The following is a 19,623-nucleotide window of genomic DNA, read 5'->3' as shown; positions in this document are numbered from 1 at the left end:
TGAAGATTGGAGGTAGAGAAATCAGCTGGGAGGCCATTGCAACATTGCAAATGAATGATACATGTGGTTTTTTTTTTTTTGTTTTTTTTTTTGAGACAGAGTCTCGCTTTGTTGCCCAGGCTAGAGTGAGTGCCGTGGCGTCAGCCTAGCTCACAGCAACCTCAAACTCCTGGGCTCAAGCGATCCTCCTGCCTCAGCCTCCCGAGTAGCTGGGACTACAGGCACAAGCCACCATGCCCGGCTGATTTTTATATTATATATATTAGTTGGCCAATTAATTTCTTTCTATTTTTATGGTAGAGACGGGGTCTCGCTCAGGCTGGTTTTGAACTCCTGACCTTGAGCAATCCGCCTGCCTCGGCCTCCCAGAGTGCTAGGATTACAGGTGTGAGCCACCGCGCCCGGCCGATACATGTGTTTTGAGAGGAATTTAGCTAAGGAAGATTTGGTCCAGGAGGTAAACATTTTACGATAATTTAACGTTTTCCAGGCCACAGTCTTAGGAAGGACAAGAAAGGGTGTATAGAAATATGCTTGCTCCTGGTAACAACAAAGCCAGTCCCTCTGAGCACCTGCTGTAGTACAAGCAGGAACCCAGCTCCCTTCTCTCCTGTCTGACTCTTGGCAGACCACCAGGAGAACTCACATCCCTCTTGCTGCCGTCTCAGCATCTTCTTTGGTCAGAGGCTCTCATCTGTTCTGTGCACCATGACTGATAATGTGGGGAGGTAGGGAATGATGCCAGCTGCTTGGGCTCACAGGGACCCCTTCTATCAACACTGCTCCTGCCTCTTAGCTGATTTCAATAGGCACCACCACATCTACTTGACAGAACTCTACCTTCTTATAGATGCCTAAACTCCAGACTGTAAAGCCCCAACACTTAAGCATCTTTTTTCCCCCTCTGTTCTCCAAAACCTTGGAGTCTTATCCAACTAGGAAAATCCACTGACCTTCCTTCCTATTGATCTCCCTCAGAGCCAATGTCTCACTTGCCCCTGTGCCTTTAAAGCACATGGACACTCATGCACCAAGTTGCTTGTGGCTAATAAAAATGAGCTATTAACATTCCAGACTTTTAGATGAAAATCATTGAGGTATATCCTTGAGTGTGTGTGTTTTTTTAACCTTGCCCTTGCCCTTCCGTCTTGATGCTCGAATGAGGCCTCTTTACTTCTAACCTTTCGTGCTTACCAAGACAGTTATTAGCCTTCTTGAATTATGAAACTTCTTGAAAATCTGATGATCGTTATGGATCATCTCCAGAAAATGCACTTACGTAGTATTTTGCCTACAATGAGAGTCTCTAAAATTTTAAAGCTATTGCAATTTTAATGCATCAGGAAGACTTGGGGGCAGAAAGTTGCTTGGTAAAAATGCAGTATTCCTAGAATTTCTGGTGGTAGTCTCAGCAATTTAAAGAGTCTGTCTGGTAATATTTAAGTTCACTATAATTTGAGAAATTCTGCTGTAAAGACTCAGTTTATCTTCATAGTCTATCTCATCTTCCTCTCTTAGCCAATTAACTGTGGCTACAGGGATTCAAACTCCAGAGTCCTTGTCCTCATCTAAAGAGAACGACTACTTTCCTCTAGGGCTGAAATGAAGCCTCTTGGAGAAGCTCTAGAGTCTGACGACGGGCCCAGATCTTCTTTACCTCCAGGCATAATTCTAAATTCAGAGAGCCAAGTTATGTTCCCGGAGAGCCATGCTTCCTCCCTCCCTTCTATCCATCTCTCATCTATTCTGTCTGTGCTCATCTTCCCCCAATCCAGACTGGAACTTTCCCTGTTGTGGAATTGCAGAGTCCTACCTATGCAAGATGTCTTGTGCTTCTGCACGTTTGCCTCATCTCAGGTGTGTTATTCCTGTGAGATAGCCAACAGTCCAGAGTTAGAGTACCTTGTAAGCAGGGTAGAGGGATACAGTAAAAAAAGGTTTGCAGTTACCTGCATCCTAGCAGGTCCAGCTACCTTGATGTTCATAACTGATGACAGAGCAGAGGAGGTCATATTGGGTAACTTCCTTTTAACTGATTCTTTTCACTGGCTATAAAAAGTTTTTTTAAATGTAATAATTGAAAACAATTGAGAAAGTACGAAAAGTCACTTTTTTTTTTTTTTTTTTCAAAGCAGAGGGTAAGTCAATTGTAATCCTGGGTCCTGCCATCCAGAGGCAACCATTATTAATATTTTGGCATCCTTCCGTTTAGTGCTTGTCTATTTTTTTAAATCAACATAATAGAGCTTATACAATATATACAACACGGTTACCTGCTCTTCTTGTCTAACATTGTTTTATAACATTTCCCAATTCTTCAAAATCATTTTTTTTCATGGCTGCATGATATTTAATCAAATGGATATACCATGATTTATTTAACTTTTGCTCAGTTGTTGGATACTTAAGTTTAATACCTATGTATATATAGTATTATAAATATGCTATAATAAACATCTTTGTGCCTAAATCTTTTTCTTCTGGATTCTTTTCTTAGAATAGGAATTGCTGGGTCAAAATCAATGGGAATGTCTGTCTCACCACACTTAGAAGTTGTACTGCATATAAAAAATGCTTGAAAGGGTTTGCACTTAAGCAAGATATTACAATGAAGGTGGGTAAATAGGGTTGAGAAGAGAGGATAAATGGAAACAATTTCTCGCCCCGAGGAGGGAGATCTATTTTGTTCATACTGGAAGCATAACTCTTCAATTGTGTGCCGCATCCTCTCTGAGGCTATTCAGGCTTGAGTAATAATTATGACAGAGTTTGAACCCCGACCCAGTTTGCCATTGGTGTTCTAAACTCTCCGGAGACTTGCCTCCTTTGTTCTTGTTCTTTCTGCTATGGCTGCTATTATTTCCCCTCTGGCCCCTTCGCTTCTGAAACTACTGCTGTTATTTTTTTCTCCATGCTGTTCCCGTCTCAAAATTGGAATAAAATTTTCTCTTGGTAAGTAGAAGTCCTTGTTGGCCAACTCTGGACCCTCAGCTCTTAACGCGCCCCTCTCCCAGCCTCCCTCCACCCCCATTCAAGGGTGGCTTTACTCTTTAAATGTCTCACAGCATCTCCATCATTAAGTGAAACTGCATATGATCTGAAAGGAAATGGAATCATTTTAAGGTTCACTGCAGAAGTCAGGGACATAGGAAGCTAAGGATAAAGATAAACTTCTTGGGTGGTGAGATCAGTTGTAATTCAAAATGTTAAATAGAATAGCACAGAAATAGGTCCTACTGTACCCAAGACTATGGTAAAACATCACAAATTAATGCCAGAAGAGAAGTCAATAGATAGTGTTGGGATGATGGTGTTAACAAATAGGAGAAAATTGTTTTTTAGATATTTTTCCCATCATGTCATATGCTACATTTATTTAAATTTAAAAAGATAACAGCTTTGCACAGTGGCAGTATCGTAGCCAATGAGGTTTATCCGAGGCGTGATTATTGCTATATATAAAAAAAAAATAAATTAAAAAATAAAAAGGTAACATTTAACAAGAAAAAACCTGAATATTAAATTTAGGAGAGAAGACCTTGTCAACTTTAAAAAAATAATTAATAGACTATTTTTTGAAGCAGTCACAGAAATTTTTTTATTTTTTATTTTTTTGAGACAGAGTCTCTCTCTGTTGCAAGGACTAGAGTGCCGTGGCATCAGCCTATCTCACAGAAACCTCAAACTCCTGGGCTTAAGCGATTCTCCTGACTCAGCCTCCTGAGTAGCTGGAACTACAGGCATGTGCTACCATGCCTGGCTAATTTTTTTCTATATATTTTTAGTTGGCCAATGAATTCCTTTCTATTTTTAGTAGAGATGAGGTCTTGCTCTTGCTCAGGCTGGTCTCGAACTCCTGATCTTGAGAGATCCTCCCGTCTTGACCTCCCAGAGTGCTAGGATTACAGGTGTGAGCCACCGTGCCGGGCTGAGTCACAGAAAAATTAAGTGGCAGATACAGGATTCCTATATATATGTCCCCCTCCCCTCAAATTTTCCTTACTATTAACATCTTGTATTCATGTAGTACATTTGTTAACAATTGATGAGCCAATATTGATACATTATTATTAACTACTGTCCATAGTATACATTAGGATTCACTCTGTTATACATTCTATGGGTTTTGAAAAATGTATAATGATCTGTATCCACCATTACAGTCTGATACAGAATCCTCCATTCCTCAGTACCCATGGGGCATTGGTTTCAGGACCCTTGGTGATACCAAAATCTATGGATGCTCAAATTCCTTATATAAAATGATGTAGTATTTGCATATAATCTATGCACATCCTCTTGTATACTTTAGATTAATACCTAATATATTGTATCAATAAAAAAAATCTAGATGCTATGTAAATAGTTGCTATACTAAACAATAAGAAAACAACCCAATTAGAAATGGGCAAATAATTTTAAATTTGTATTTTTTAATTGTTATTTTTAATATTTTTCCCTAATATTTTTCATCCACAGTTGGTTGAATTTGCTGATGCTGAACCTATGGATACAGAGAGCTGATTGTAGTTTCACTTCTCTAAAAATCTCCTGCATTCCACCTATTCATTTCTTCCTCCATCTCCTCCCCTAACTCCCTGACAACCATTGATCTTTTTTACTGTTATATATATATATATATATTTTTTTTTTTTTTGAGACAGAGTCTCACTTTGTTGCTCAGGCTAGAATACCATGGCATCAGCCTAGCTCACAGCAACCTCAAACTCCTAGGCTCAAGCAATCCTGCCTCAGCCTCCCTAGTAGCTGGGACTATAGGCATGCGCCACCATGGCCGACTAATCTTTTCTATATATTTTTAGTTGGCCAATTAATTTCTTTCTATTTTTAGTAGAGACAGGGTCTTGCTCTTGCTCAGGCTGGTCTTGAACTCCTGAGCTCAAATGATCCTCCCACCTCGGCCTCCCAGAGTGCTAGGATTTACAGGCATGAGCCATGGTGCCTTGCCATTTTTGCCCATTTTTAAATTGGAGTTTTGTTTTCTTATTGTTGAGTGTTAAGAGTTCTTCACATATTCTGGATACCAATCTTTTATCAAATAATTATTTTGCAAATATTTTCTTCTGGTCAAGGCTGGTATTTTCATTTTTTTTTAACTTATAAACTTTTAAATGACAGAATAAAGAAGGAAAAGATAGAGTAGACTATACATTTAAAAGTTATCGGCCGGGCGCTGTGGCTCACGCCTGTAATCCTAGCTCTTGGGAGGCCGAGGCGGGCGGATTGCTCAAGGTCAGGAGTTCAAAACCAGCCTGAGCAAGAGCGAGACCCCGTCTCTACTATAAATAGAAAGAAATTAATTGGCCAACTGATATATATATATAAAAAAAATTAGCCGGGCATGGTGGCACATGCCTGTAGTCCCAGCTACCCGGGAGGCTGAGGCAGAAGGATCACTCGAGCCCAGGAGTTTGAGGTTGCTGTGAGCTAGGCTGACGCCACGGCACTCACTCTAGCCTGGGCAACAAAGCGAGACTCTGTCTCAAAAAAAAAAAAAAAAAAAAAAAATAAAAGTTATCTACATAGGCTGGGTGTGGTGGCTCACACCTATAATCCTAGCACTCTGGGAGGCCTAGGTGGGAGGATCGTTTGAGCTTAGGAATTCAAGACCAGCCTGAGGAAGAGCAAGACCCCACCTCTACTAAAAAAAAAAAATAGAAACAAATTAGGTGGACAACTAAAAATATATATATAAAAAATTACCCCCATGCCTGTAGTCCCAGCTACTCAGGAGGCTGAGGCAGGAGGATCGCTTGAGCCCAGGAGTTTGAGGTTGCTGTGAGGTAGGCTGATGCCACTCACAGCACTCTAGCCTGGGCAACAGAGTGAGACTCTGTCTCAAAAAAAAAAAAAAAAATGCAAACTTTGGAGTCGCGAAAACTTGATCCTAAATTTTTACTATGTCCTTATTCGTAATGTTGGGGATGATAACGCTGCCTTATCTCATAGGGTTGTTGTGGGGTTTAAATGAGAGACAACATGTAAAGCACTTGGACAAGTAACTGACACCTGGTGGGAGCTCAATACACATTAATTTTTGTTAGTAGTAGTAGTATATTTTGTAGTGCCAGTGTTAGGAGGAGGCATTCCCAGTGCCCTTCAAATCCCAATACAGAATCATCTACTCAGAAGGGACGGGAACATTTACTGAGATTTACTGCGTTCTAACTGTATGCCAGAAAATGTAATAGAAACCTTTTCATACCTTATCCCAGTTAGGTGACACACCATTCTAGGAGGTTGATGCTAATATCTTTAATGTATGGGATGAAACTGAGACAGAGAGGATAGACTTGTGCAAGGCCACACAGTAAGTGGCAGGGCTGAATTTCCTCCTCAGTTCTGTCTGATGTCAGTGGTTTTTCTTACTTAGTTACTTTTTTTTTAATGAGTAGGAAATTTAAACAACAAAGAAGTAAATAAGGCATCAAAGTCTTCCCTTTTCCCTCTCCACCCCCACTCCAGTTTTATTTTTCACAGAATAATATTTGCTATTAAGAGTTTCATTCAGAACCCCTGCTGTGTATTTATGGGCATAAAGAGAGATACCACTACATAACAGTTCCCTCACTCCCTTTCTTTTCTTTTTTAAACAAATAGCGATGGTTCTGTGTGTATTGTCCTGCAACTTAATATAATTTGAACATCTGTGCCTATCAATCCCTGTGCATAGTATTCTGTTATATGGCCCCACTAAATTTATTTAATCTTTCCCCTATTGATGGACATTTTGGTTGTCTGAAATTTTTGCTCTTTCAAATGGTGTTTCATTGAAAATCATTTCAGCTGTATCTGCATGTGTGTGGAAGAAGCTCAGTGTAGATTTCAAAAATTGGAACTGTTTGATCAAGCAAATCTTACATTATATCATGCTGCAGTTTGGTCCCGCTTTGATCACATGGCAGTGATGTAAAGGAAACATGGTTAGCATTTGTGATTCTTACCAGAAAAGTCTAATAACAGCCCTAGGCTTATTCTCTCCAACTTCTGCCCTCACTTGCACTATATTCTGAAAACCTGTGCCTATTCCAAAGGCAGAGAAGAAAGGGGAGTCCTATCATAAATTAGGGAAAAGTGGGATTAGTGCTCTGTCAGGCTCCCTTAGCCTCTTTGAATGAACATCATTCAGAGTTGTTCTTTAAAACTTCTTGCTTACATCCTGCCAATGAATTAGGCTATTTTTCTCAGTTTCGGTAAGTTCTATGGGGTCATACTTCTACTTTTATCCTGTGTGACTACCTTGGATTATTAGCATGTATTGAAGGATGCAGAGCTCACTTGGTGGGTCTAGCCTAGAATCTGGGAGTTTGATTATGCCACATATGTTGACAAGTCTCAGATATTTGCTATATATTTTTAGCCACTTGACACTGTTGTGCTTCTGATCCAACCATTAACATGAGTTAAGCTGCATGTCTGTGCCTCTGGTAGCTAATGATATGCTGAGAAGAAAAATAAGAAACCTGCAGAGAAATTATAGAGATAGTAACTGCAGGCATGCATAATTCTGGAGACTTTAAAATCACAGGGGAAAGCTTTTGTGACAGGCATCAGGAATGGAGAGATGGACATCAGGATGGTATTTGGAAGGAAATGAAAATAAATGTAATACTTTATGTAACACTCTAGTATTACACAGTACAACTAGAAATATTTTAGCTATATATATATATATTACTCTTGTAATGCATTTGACAATTTGTAACTTTTTCATTCCATGATTTGTGGACTTAGAAACTATATATGACATGGAGTGTTCAAAAAATTATGTGAGATTCCACTTCTGGAACACCTGTGTGAGAAGTGTTAAATAGATATAGAGCTGGACACACTAGGTAAAGGCAGTAAAGACAGATTTTATTCAGTACTGTTGCAATAAGGGAAAGCAACTTCAGTATAGAACTGAGCTCAATTCTGATTACAAGGACATGTGGGGGCTTATAGTCAAGGAGTAGAGTGAGGGGTTGAAAGATGGAAAAGTAATTTGCCTAAAGCAGGGATGTCACCCAAAGAGAAGTATACCACTTTCTTCACTCCCCTACCCCCAGCTCTGGAACTGTGGCTCTGACATTTTGCCTAGGGGGAGAGGCAGGCTCTAAACAGAGAACTCTAAAGTTCTCCCTCAAGGAACAGACTTTATTTGAAATAGAAGGTAGGTAAGTTCAAGTCTAAGGGTGCTCTCAAAAAAGCAATGGTGGGTTTGTTAGTGAGATATTGAGAGGAGCCTGGTAGCTTCATGAGAGAGAGAAGCTAAGCCATGGACCAACTAGTTTTACTGGAGAGAATCAGAAAAAGGACAGCTAAGAAGAGAGCCCTCCTGGAGAGAACAAACCTCAAACATCAATCTTTAAAACTACCCCTGCAAAGGAATCTTAATTTAATTGGATCAGCTGTGGAGCAGTCTATGTGACAGGGTATTATCATAAATAATAGAGCAATTAGTTGGCAATTAATGAAGCCTTAGAGCTGGGAGTGATAAAGGGAAGAGACAGCAGAAGACAGCCCTGCTAAAATAACATCACTGACATCCTAGGGTGATTGTATACACGCCCAATGCTGCACCCTCTGAGGAGCAACATCAGAGGCTTCACAGTATGAGGGAAATAGATGTCATTAAGCAGTCCAGCCAGTCAATACACAAATAGGCAGACAGCAACGAGCACTAGAGACAGAGGGAGGGACTGGTATCCAGAGTTTCTGCAATATATTATCAGAAGTATTCAGTTTCAACAGAAATTATGCAGCATTCAGGGAAAAAGGAAAGTGTGACCCATATACAGTATAAAAAGCAGCCAGTGGAAACTGTCTCTGAAAGGGACAGATGTTGGAATTAACAAAGACTTCAAAGTAGCCATTATCAAAGAACTAAAGGAAACCATGCTTAAAGAGGTAAAAGAAGATATGATGATAATGTTTTATTATGTAGAGAATATAAATAAAGAGGTAGAAGTTATAAAGAAGTATCAGATGGAATTTGTGGAATTGAAAAGTTCAATAACTATAATTTAAACAAACCCACTAGATAGACTCAATAGTAGATTTGAACTGGCGGAAGAAAGAACTGAACTCGAAGACAGATCAATAGAGATTATGAAATCCAATGAACAAAGAGAAAAAAAGAATGAAGAAAAATAAATAGAGCTTCAGAGAAATCTATTGTGGCTATGATGATATCAGACAAAATAGATTTTTTTTTTTTTTTTGAGACAGAGTCTCACTTTGTTGTCCAGGCTAGAGTGAGTGCCGTGGCGTCAGCCTAGCTCACAGCAACCTCAAACTCCTGGGCTTGAGTGATCCTTCTGCCTCAGCCTCCCGAGTAGCTGGGACTACAGGCATGCGCCACTATGCCCGGCTAATTTTTTTTTTTTATATATATATATCAGTTGGCCAATCAATTTCTTTCTGTTTATAGTAGAGACGGGGTCTCGCTCTTGCTCAGGCTGGTTTTGAACTCCTGACCTTGAGCAATCCGCCCGCCTCGGCCTCCCAAGAGCTAGGATTACAGGCGTGAGCCACAGCGCCCGGCCCAAAATAGATTTTAAAACAAAAGATGTTACTAGAGATAAAGAGGGACATTTTTTATAACAAGAGGGCCAATCTATCAGGAAGACATAACAATTATAAACATATATATACCTGACAACAGAGTCCCAAAATACATGGCACAAAAACTGACAGAAATGAAGGGAGAGACAGACAATTTGATAATAGTCATTGGAGACTTCAGTACTTTACTTTTTATACTAGGTGGGACAAGTAGAAGATCCATAGGAAATAGAAGATTTGAACACTATAATCTTAACAGACACTCTGTCCAAGAGTAGCAGAATATGAATTTTTCTCAGGTTCACATGGAATATTCTCCAAGATAAACCATATGGTAGACCATAAAACAAACCTCAATAAATTTAAAAGGATTGAAATTCTTTGAAATATGTTCTTCAATCACAGTAGCATCTGCTGTATGTAGAGCTGAAAAAACAAAAACAAAAATCACAATAGCATGAGATGAGAAATCAATAACTGAAAGAAATTTTTGAAATCCACAAATACATGGAAACTAATACATTCAATAATGTGTCAAAGAAGAAATATCAATTGGAAATAAATTGATAAATTGGAAAATTCATTAAGATGAATAAAAATGAAAAATATAACTAAACTTATTGGATATATGACTTAAGCAGTACTTAAAGGGAACTTTCTAGCTATAAACACCTATTTATAAAAGAAGTATGTACTTTGCCAGCAAAGGAGAAGGAAAAAACAAAAAGACAAAAGAATGATCTCAAATCAATAACCTAACCTTTTGCTTTAAGACATTTAAGGAAAAGGAAGCTCAAACCAAACCTAAAGCAAGCAGAAGAAAGGGAATAATAAATATTAGAGTGGAAATTAGTGAAATAGAGAACAGAAAAACAATAGAGAAAAATAGCAACAAACCCAAAATTTAGTTCCTTGAAAAGATCAACAAAATCAACAAACTTTTTAACTAGACTAATCCAGGAAAAAAGAAGACTCATATTGCTAAAATCAGAAATGAAAGAGGAGACATCGCTACTGACATAATAAAATGAAAGGATTATAAAGTAATACTATAAACAATAGTATGACAATAAATTAGATCATTTAGATGATATTTAAATTCCTAGAAAGACACAAACTACCAGAAGTAACTCAAGAAGAAATAGAAAATTTCTTCTTTCATTTCTTATCTTTTTATCAAGTAAAGAAATTGAACAAGTAATCAAAAACTGCCTACAAGGAAAATTTCAGGACTAGATTGCTTTTCTGGTAAATCCTTTTTTCCCTTCCTTCAAACCTACGTTGTTTGATTCTCTGGCAAACTCTAGCAAACATTAAAGAAGAATTAATAGCAATATTCACAAACTCTTCCAAAAAATAAATCGGGAGTGAACACTTTTCAACTCATTCTATGAGGTCAGTATTGTGCTGATACCGAAACCAGACAAAATAAAACTACAGATCAATATATTTTATGAATATAGCACCCCAAATTCTCCACAAAATACTAGCAAACAGCATACAGCAATATATAAAAAAGATTGTACATCATGAGCAAGTTGAACTTATCCCAGGAATGTAAGATTGGTTTAACATCCAAAAATCAATAGGAAAAAAAACTCCAAAAATAATAGATGCAGCCCAATAGATGCAGAAAAAAATTTGTGAGACTCCAACACATTTTTATGATAAGAACACTCAACAAACTAAGAATAGAAGAGAATTTCCTCAACATGTTAAAGGGCATCTACAAAAAGCCTATGGCTAACATCATACTTAATAGGGAGAAACTAATTGCTTTCTCCCTAAAATCAGAAACAAAAAGAGTGTCTGCTCTCACCACCTCTATTGTATTAGAGTTTGTATTCGGGGCAATTAGGCAAAACAAACAAACAAATAAAACAGAATCAGGTTGAAAAGGGAAAAGTAAAACTACCTCTATTCATAGGGAACATAATCTTGAATATAGAAAATCCTAAGAAATCCACTGAAAAACTATTAGAACTAATAAATGAGCTCAGCAAGTTTGCAGGATATAGAATATACAGAAATCAGTTGTATTTCTACCATTAAATTGTATACTTTAAATAGGTGAATTGTATGGTATGTGAATTATATCGAAACAAAGTTGTTAGAAATCAGTTGTATTTCAGCTGGTCCAAGTTCAGTGGCGTTTACAATTAATTGATCACAATCAGTTACAGATTTCCTTGTATTTCTATACACTTACAATGACTATTCCGAAAATAAAAATTTTAAAACTTTTATTTATGGTAGTATTAAAAATACTTAGCAGTAAATTTAATAAAAGTAACACAAAATTTAAGCTCTGAAAACTATAAAGCATTGTTGAAAGAAAGAAAAGACAATCTGACTGATTAAAACTATGGTGCTCAAATGGTGATAGTGCCCACCAGGGTTTGGGGGAGGGGGAGATACACATCTTAGGGTTGTGAGGAGCATTGTCGGGGTGGGGTGGGGTGGGGAGTGAATACTTCTAACCCTTCCTAGGGAAAGGCAAAGATATACGATGTAACCCAAAGGTCAAAAAAAGAAAAAAAAACCTTTTATCGGGTGGTGGGCAGATGGGAGGGGGTAGGAGGGGAAGTATTTATACTTACAAAATAGGTGCGATGTGCACCACCTGGGGGTAGGACATGCTTGATGTTTTGGTAAGGCGGGGGACGGGGGGGGGAGGAATGGCAGAGGCAATATATGTAACCCTATCAATATTTGTACCCCCATAATTTGATAAAATAAAAAAATAAAATATAAATAAATTGAAAGACATCCCACGTGCATGAGTAGAAAGGTTTAATATTTTAAAGATGGTAATACTCCTCAAATTGATCTACAGGTTCAACATAGTCCCTATCAAAATTCAAGCTGGCTTCTTGACAGAAATAAAGAAGCTGATCCTAAAATCATGGAAATTCCAAGGACCCAGAATAGCCAAAACAATCTTGAAAAAGAATAAAGAAGTTGTAGGACTCATGCTACCCAATTTCAAAACTTATTACAAAGCTATAGTAATGAAGACAGTGTGAAATTGACATAAGAATGGACTAAATGGAATAGAATTGAGAGTATAAAAATAAACCCGTACATATATGGACAATTGATTTTTGACATGGGAAGAAAATAGTCTCTTCAACAAAGGATGCTGAGACAAACAGATATCCACATGCAAAATAATAAGTTTGATCCCTACCTCACACTACATATAAACATTAACTCAAAACGGATCAAAGACCTAAATGTAAGAGCTAAAACTATAAAACTGTTAGGAAAAAAACACAAGAGTTAAATCTCCATGACATATTTGGTAATGAATTTTTAGATATGACACCAAAAGCATGAACAATAAAAGAAAAAACAGAAGTCTTAGCTCAAGCTGCCATAACAAAATACCATAGCCTAGGTGGCTAAAACAACAGAATTTATTGTCTCCTAGTTCTGGAAGTTAGAAACTTGAGATCAGGGCGCCAGTGTGATTAGGTTTTCGTGAGGGCTCTCTTCCTGGCTTGAAGACAGTCACTTTTTCACTGTGTCCTTACATGGGAGAGAGAGAGCAAGAACTCTCTGCTGTCTCTTATAAAGGTACTGATCCCATCATGAGGGCCTCATCCTCATGACCTCATCTAAACCTAATTATCTCCCAAAGGCCCCATCTCCAAATGCCATTACATCAGGGGTTAGGAATTCAACATACGAATTTTGAGGAGGGACACAATTCAGTCCATAGCAATAGAAAATTGGACTTCATCAAAATTAAAAACTTTTGGGCATCAGAGGACACTACCAAAAGAATGAAAAGACAGCTTATGGAAGTGGAGAAATATTTGAAAATCACATGTTTGTTAGAGGACTTGTATCTAGACTATATAAAGAACTCATACAACTCAATAATAAAAAGACAACCCAATTAATTATGGGGACAGGATCTGAATAGACATTTTTTCCCAAAGAAGATATAGAAATGGCCAATAAGCACATGAAAAGGTACTTCAGATTTTTAGTCATCAGGAATATGCAAATCAAAACCATGATAAGATACCACTTCATGTCCATCAGAATATTTATAATAACAAAGGACAGATAATAACAAGTGTTGGTGAGGATGTGGGGAAATTGAAACCATGATACACTGCTATTGGGAATGTGAAATGATGTAGCTACTTTGGAAATCAGTATGATAGGAAATCCATTCCTCATAAAATTAAACATAGAGTTTGCCTACGACCTAGCAATTCTCCTAGCTATAAAAAAGTTAATTGAAAATACATGTTTTTACAAAAATTTGTGCATGAATGTTCATAGCAGCATTATTCATAATAGCCAAAGGTGGAAACAATCCCAATGTCTATTAACTGCTAAATGGATAAATAAAATGTAGTATATCCATACAGTGGAATATTATTCGGGCATGAAAAGGAATGAGGTATTGATACAAGCTACCACATGGATGCACCTTGAAAACATTTTGCTATGCTACCACATGGAGGATTGAAAATAAAAAATTTAAAAAACCATTTTGCTAAGTGAAAGAAGCCAGTCACAAACACATATTTTATGGTTCCATCCATATAAAATGTTCAGAATAGGCAAATCTATTGAGACAGAAAGATTACTGAGTGCCAAGGACTGAAGGGCCTAAGGGGAGTGGAGGATGACAGCTAATGGGTACATGAAAATATTCCTTTTTGGGGTGATGAAAATCCTCTAAAATTGTGGTGACGGTTGCCTAGCTGTATAAGTATGCCAAAAATCATTGAATTGTACACTTTATATGTGTGAAATTATAGGGATTGTGAATTGTATCTTTTTTTTCTTTTCTTTTTTTTTTTATTTTGGCATATAATGGGGGTACAGATTTTAAGGTTTCAATAAATGCCCATTCCCCCTCTTCCCCCATGAATTGTATCTTAATAAAGCTGTTACAAATATAATTATTATAATTGTTTATATTTAAGAAATGTAAGCCGGGCACGGTGGCTCAGGCCTGTAATCCTAGCACTCTGGGAGGCCGAGGCAGGCGGATTGTTCAAGGTCAGGAGTTCAAAACCAGCCTGAGCAAGAGTGAGACCCCTGTCTTTACTATAAATAGAAAGAAATTAATTGGCCAACTAATACATGTAGAAAAAATTAGCCGGGCATGGTGGCGCATGCCTGTAGTCCCAGCTACTTGGGAGGGTGAGGCAGTAGGATCGCTTGAGCCCAGAAGTTTGAGGTTGCTGTGAGCTAGGCTGACGCCACGGCACTCACTCTAGCCTGGGCAACAAATCGAGACTCTGTCTCAAAAGTAAAATAAAATAAAATAAAAGAGATATAAAGATAAATGAAGGTGAACAAAAATCAATGAATTAAAATATAGGTAATTATAAACTTTTGTATGACTATCATTTTCATATATTATACATCAATACTTCTATACTTCTCTTCTATAGCAAATTCTGACTTTCTTATTTCAGTAGACAAAAAGCTATTTCAAGTTATATTATGGCACTGCTGTCTGCCAGCCAATAGTTTTATTTTAGCAGTATTGCCATCTAAATATGGCAATGTTTGTGCAATTATTTGAGCATTTTACTGGATATTTGCCCTTATTTATAAAGGAATACTGGAATATGGAAAAATAAAGTGTTGATGTTAATGATTTTACAATTGAGACAAAGGAAGATATCATTTAGTATGCCAAAAACAGTAAATTTGAGGCTTATTGAATTGAAGCAAGTCTGACAACTATGTTCAATTATAAAGGAAAACAACAAAACTTATAACACGTGTACAAATTATTATAAATACATTGGCAAAGTTTGTGGCTAAAAAGGCATTGTGATAAAGCACATGGGTGAATCTTTACAATTATGTGTAAGAGAGTATTATTTTGATAGACCGAAATGTTTTTCAGATAACATATATATATATATTTTTTATCCAGTAGTCCTTCCATATTCAAACTTGACCTCTTGGCAGCCATGCCTCAGGGTAGGGTTGTTGTAGCATAGTGCAGATACCAAAGAAGTCAGTCCCTGGCCTTTGAGGTTTAAAATATGTTTTGGAAACTCAAGGCAGAGATAAAACCTTTGTGATTAAAATGCTTTTGAACTTCAAAAGCCAGAACCATCAATAACCCAGGGAATAAACTCAAGCCTTAACTACGGGGCATACGATCACAGAATATCTGATCAGTTAAAGCTAGTTTTTCCAGTGCCTTCCTTTCTCTTAAACGGGGCTAGATAAAAATTCCCTAGGCTCCTAAAGTGAAGATAGAGGGGAAGTGAGCTTTGAGTCTGGTGAGTCCCGAGGGAGGAGTCCTGTGGCCCATTCCCTAGAGCTTCTGCTCCTCTCCAAGTGCAGGGTCCGCGGAGAAGAAACGGCTGTGTGGCAGGGCCAGGCGACAGGGCTGGGACAAGCTTCCCATCGACCCGGTGTGCCATGGGCGAATGGGCAGCTGTGTTCAGTGTGCTCTGAGAGGGACGGGGAGGAGCTGAGAGCCTAGAGAAGCTGTCCTTTTGGGACGTGGGGTCATGACTATGGTCTTCATGGTTTGGCCATTGGAAACCAAATGGAAATAAGGGTGGAAATGCCAGCATACGTTGGACAAGAGGACCAGGCAGTGGCTCTTTCCGTCCCATCCTTACTCCTTTGTGCTCTATAACCCCTGATCTCAGGGAATGTGCCAAATACCATTTCAAGTAAACTGGATGAAGAAGAAATTTGAGTTGTGAGGTTACACCAGAAAATTAAATTTTATTGTCAATATTTAAAGTACAATGTTTTTATTTTTATTTTTATTTTATTTTTTTTTTTTTAAAACATTGTACCATTGGGAATAAAGTACAATGTTTTTAATAGTTCAGATATTCTTTATACAGTGTGTAACATTCTGATGTAAAATCAGATTAAGCATTAATAGCGTGTTTTGAGACTTCATGACTTTTTTCTTCGGGTTTCTGGATTAACTCCCCCTCCCTTAGCTTTGCACGGTGGCAGTACCGCGGCCAGTGAGGTTTATCCAAGGTGAGATCATTGCTAATTGAAAACTAAATCCCCCTCCCTTCTTCGCTTCCTTCTCCTTCTCCCACCAAATAAAATATTTAAGTATGAAGTTCAAATTTTAGCCATTCCACTTTCCAAAACATTCTTCAGGAAAGCATTATGTATTATTAAAGGCAGATATTGTCTGAATAAGAAAATAACTTTTCTAACCACACTCTCTCTTCTGAAATATGAAGTTTTCTAACCACACTCTCTCTTCTAGATAAAAATGATCAAGCCACTGAAATTTCTAATAGCTTATCTATTTTTATCATGGGCTTTGGTCCATCCAGTTGCAGCGTGATCATTAGAAATGGATAAATTCAGGCTGGGCACCATGGCTCATGCCTGTAATCCTAGCCCTCTGGGAGGCCAGGGCAAGAGGATTGCTTGAGCCCAGGAGTTTGAGGTTGGAGGGAGCTATGATAACGCCACTGCACTCAGAGGGACAGAGTGAGACTGGGAAAGAAGGGAGGGAGGGAAAGAAAGAAATGGATAAATTCACTGGAGTCCGTACATTTACTGCCTTGGGGCAAAGGCATGAGGCATGGTGTAGTGAAAATCCCATGGGATTTGAGTGTAAATATCTGGATTTGGTTTTAGTTCTTTGTCATCTTTGTGGTCCTCATCTCTGTCTTTGTCTTCATGTATATTTAAAAATATTTTAAAACATAATTAAAACTATATTTAAAAATAGGTAACAGATTGAGTCGTATGGATCAGTGCTTCTCGGACGTTAATGTGCACACAAATCACCCGGAGATCTTGTTAAAATGCAGATTCTGATCCAGTAGGTCTGGGGTGAGGCCCCAGATTCTATTAATACATTTCTTAAAAGCTCTCAGGTGGTGACAGTTCTATTGGCCCAAGGAAAATACCATGTAAATGCTTGTTCGTTCATTTATGGAACAGACATTTATTTAGTGCCTATGATGTGCCAGGCATTGCTCTACACACGGGGGCTACAGCAGTGAATGGGGCGGGATAATAATTTATCATTCTTCAGATTGAAACTCTGTTAATATTTGTTCAATATCTATATAGTTGAGGTGGATAGCAACTGATGGTTACTCTATTATCCTCTATTAAATTGTATAGTACAGTCACATCATATGTGCATTTTTTTTCTGACTTTCATGTTTTTAAAGTGTTTTTTTTGGTGTGTTTTTTAAAATTCTGTCTTCAGGAAATGTATGTGTTTGTGTGTGTACCACTTCTTGGGTAATACATCATAGGGTTTAACCTTGGACAAAAATCACTCATAGTAAATATCACTGTGATATGTGTTATTTAGTTTTAGAATTCAGGGTAGCTGTGACCTCCAACTTCAGGCAACCATCAACTAACTGGTCTCAGAGTTAGTTTTTCTGCTTGTAGTGGCACCACACAACTTGGGTGTGTATTCGAAAATACTCAACAGAGACCAGGCAAAGAATGTTTTAAAATTTTCACCCAAGGAAATGGTATACCTCAATTATGTAGAAACATGAGCATCAACCAGCATTTGATTTCTTGATTTATTCAAGTGATGTTTTAATATCCCTTATAGATGACAGCCTACCCAAGTGTCCAGTTGGCCAGTTATAGACAAAGCTATGTGTTTGCTAAATCATATTTCTTTTTCCTCTCTTTGGTGAAAAAGAAGACTATATTTCCAGTCTCCTTTGCTTCTATGTTGAGCCTGTAAGACTGGTTTCAAGCCAATGACACATAGGTTGAATGATATGAGCCAACCTCAGGCCAAGTCCTTAAAAACATTCTACGTGACTTTGACCATTTCTCCCATTACTAAAAGCTAGGAGTGCCCAGAGTGACATGGTGGCATTGCAAGTTCTGAAAGGGGCTCCGATACGGAGTCACTAGCTGAATAACTTTCCCTGGACGGTCATCTGATATGTCTCAAATTCAGCATAGGTAAAAACCTTTGTGGTATGAAGATACTGATGTTTTGGGGTTTATTTATTACTGTAGCATAAACTATCTGCCTAATATGTGTTCTGTTAATCCACCTAGGGCCTATAAGTAAATATTTTTCCAGATGAATGAATTAGATTAATTTTTACTAATTCTCTTTATCACAGTGTCCTAGTCCTGACCTCAACTGCAGGCATGCACTAAAAACTTAGTTGATAAGTTAGGAGAAGGTGGAGCACAGGAGGAATTTGGTAAATATTTGCTGAATGAAAAAAGACAAAAGTGAGAAATTTTCACACTCAGCTTCATGGAAAGGATTTTAAAAATTATTCATTTTTAGAATAAAGTATCAAAATCAAACATGCTAATTAAAAAATTTTGGAAAATTTTTGAGAAAAATAGGAAAACATTTTTTTCCCATTGTTCTATCCTTCTAACACAAACTTCGTTTATATTTTTGTGTGCTTTTCCACTACTCATTTTTGTTACAGTGTTGTGATTGTACTCTAGCTGTTTTAGCCTGCTGTTTTTCATATTATTACATAGTTTTCATGAGCATAATTAAAAAAAATTTTTTTTTAGAGATGGGGTCTTACTCTGTTGCCCAGGCTAGAGTGCAGTGGCCTGATCGTAGCTCACTGCAGCCTTGAACTCCTGGCCTCAAGCAATACTCCTGCCTCAGCCTCCCAAAGTGTTGTCATTACAGGTGTGAGCTACTACGCATGGCCTACAAGCATAATATTTAATGGTTGCATCATAATCCATCTAAGAGATGAATCATTAAATCCCTTTTCTCTTTTGAACATTTAGGTTGTTTTCAATTTTTTTTTCACACATGATACTGTGATAGATTTACTTGTATAGCAAGATTTCCTGTATTTAGAATAATTTTCTTAAGATATAGATGGAAAAAAAGCTTTTAAATAATCCAAAATCCAGGCTGAAGCCAATTTAGTTCAGATTAGGACTTTGTGTTAGTTTAACAGCATGCTTTCCAATCCAATGTTCAACCCTGATTTAGGTCTTCACGTTCAGTTTCTTCTTTTTTTTTTTTTTTTTTTTTTTGAGACAGAGTCTCGCTTTGTTGTCCAGGCTAGAGTGAGTGCCGTGGCGTCAGCCTAG

The 19,623-nt window shown here is 37.7% G+C and overlaps 1 non-coding gene and 1 pseudogene across 1 annotated transcript; both read left to right on the top strand.

Moving 5' to 3' along the window:
* The first annotated feature begins 3,395 nt into the window (after positions 1 to 3,395).
* On the top strand, positions 3,396 to 3,478 carry LOC142870710 (uncharacterized; annotated as a pseudogene).
* A 13,046-nt stretch (positions 3,479 to 16,524) lies between these two features.
* LOC142870709 (U4 spliceosomal RNA) lies at positions 16,525 to 16,667 on the top strand. Its single transcript, XR_012919056.1, has one exon. It is a non-coding gene; the product is annotated as a U4 spliceosomal RNA (small nuclear RNA).
* The last annotated feature ends 2,956 nt before the right edge of the window (positions 16,668 to 19,623 follow it).

The sequence above is a fragment of the Microcebus murinus genome, chromosome 4 (assembly GCF_040939455.1).
Source record: "Microcebus murinus isolate Inina chromosome 4, M.murinus_Inina_mat1.0, whole genome shotgun sequence".
NCBI classification, from domain to species: Eukaryota; Metazoa; Chordata; class Mammalia; order Primates; family Cheirogaleidae; genus Microcebus; species Microcebus murinus.
The sequence above is the reverse complement of the archived record's forward strand: the minus strand, read 5'-3'. Positions and strand labels throughout refer to the sequence as shown.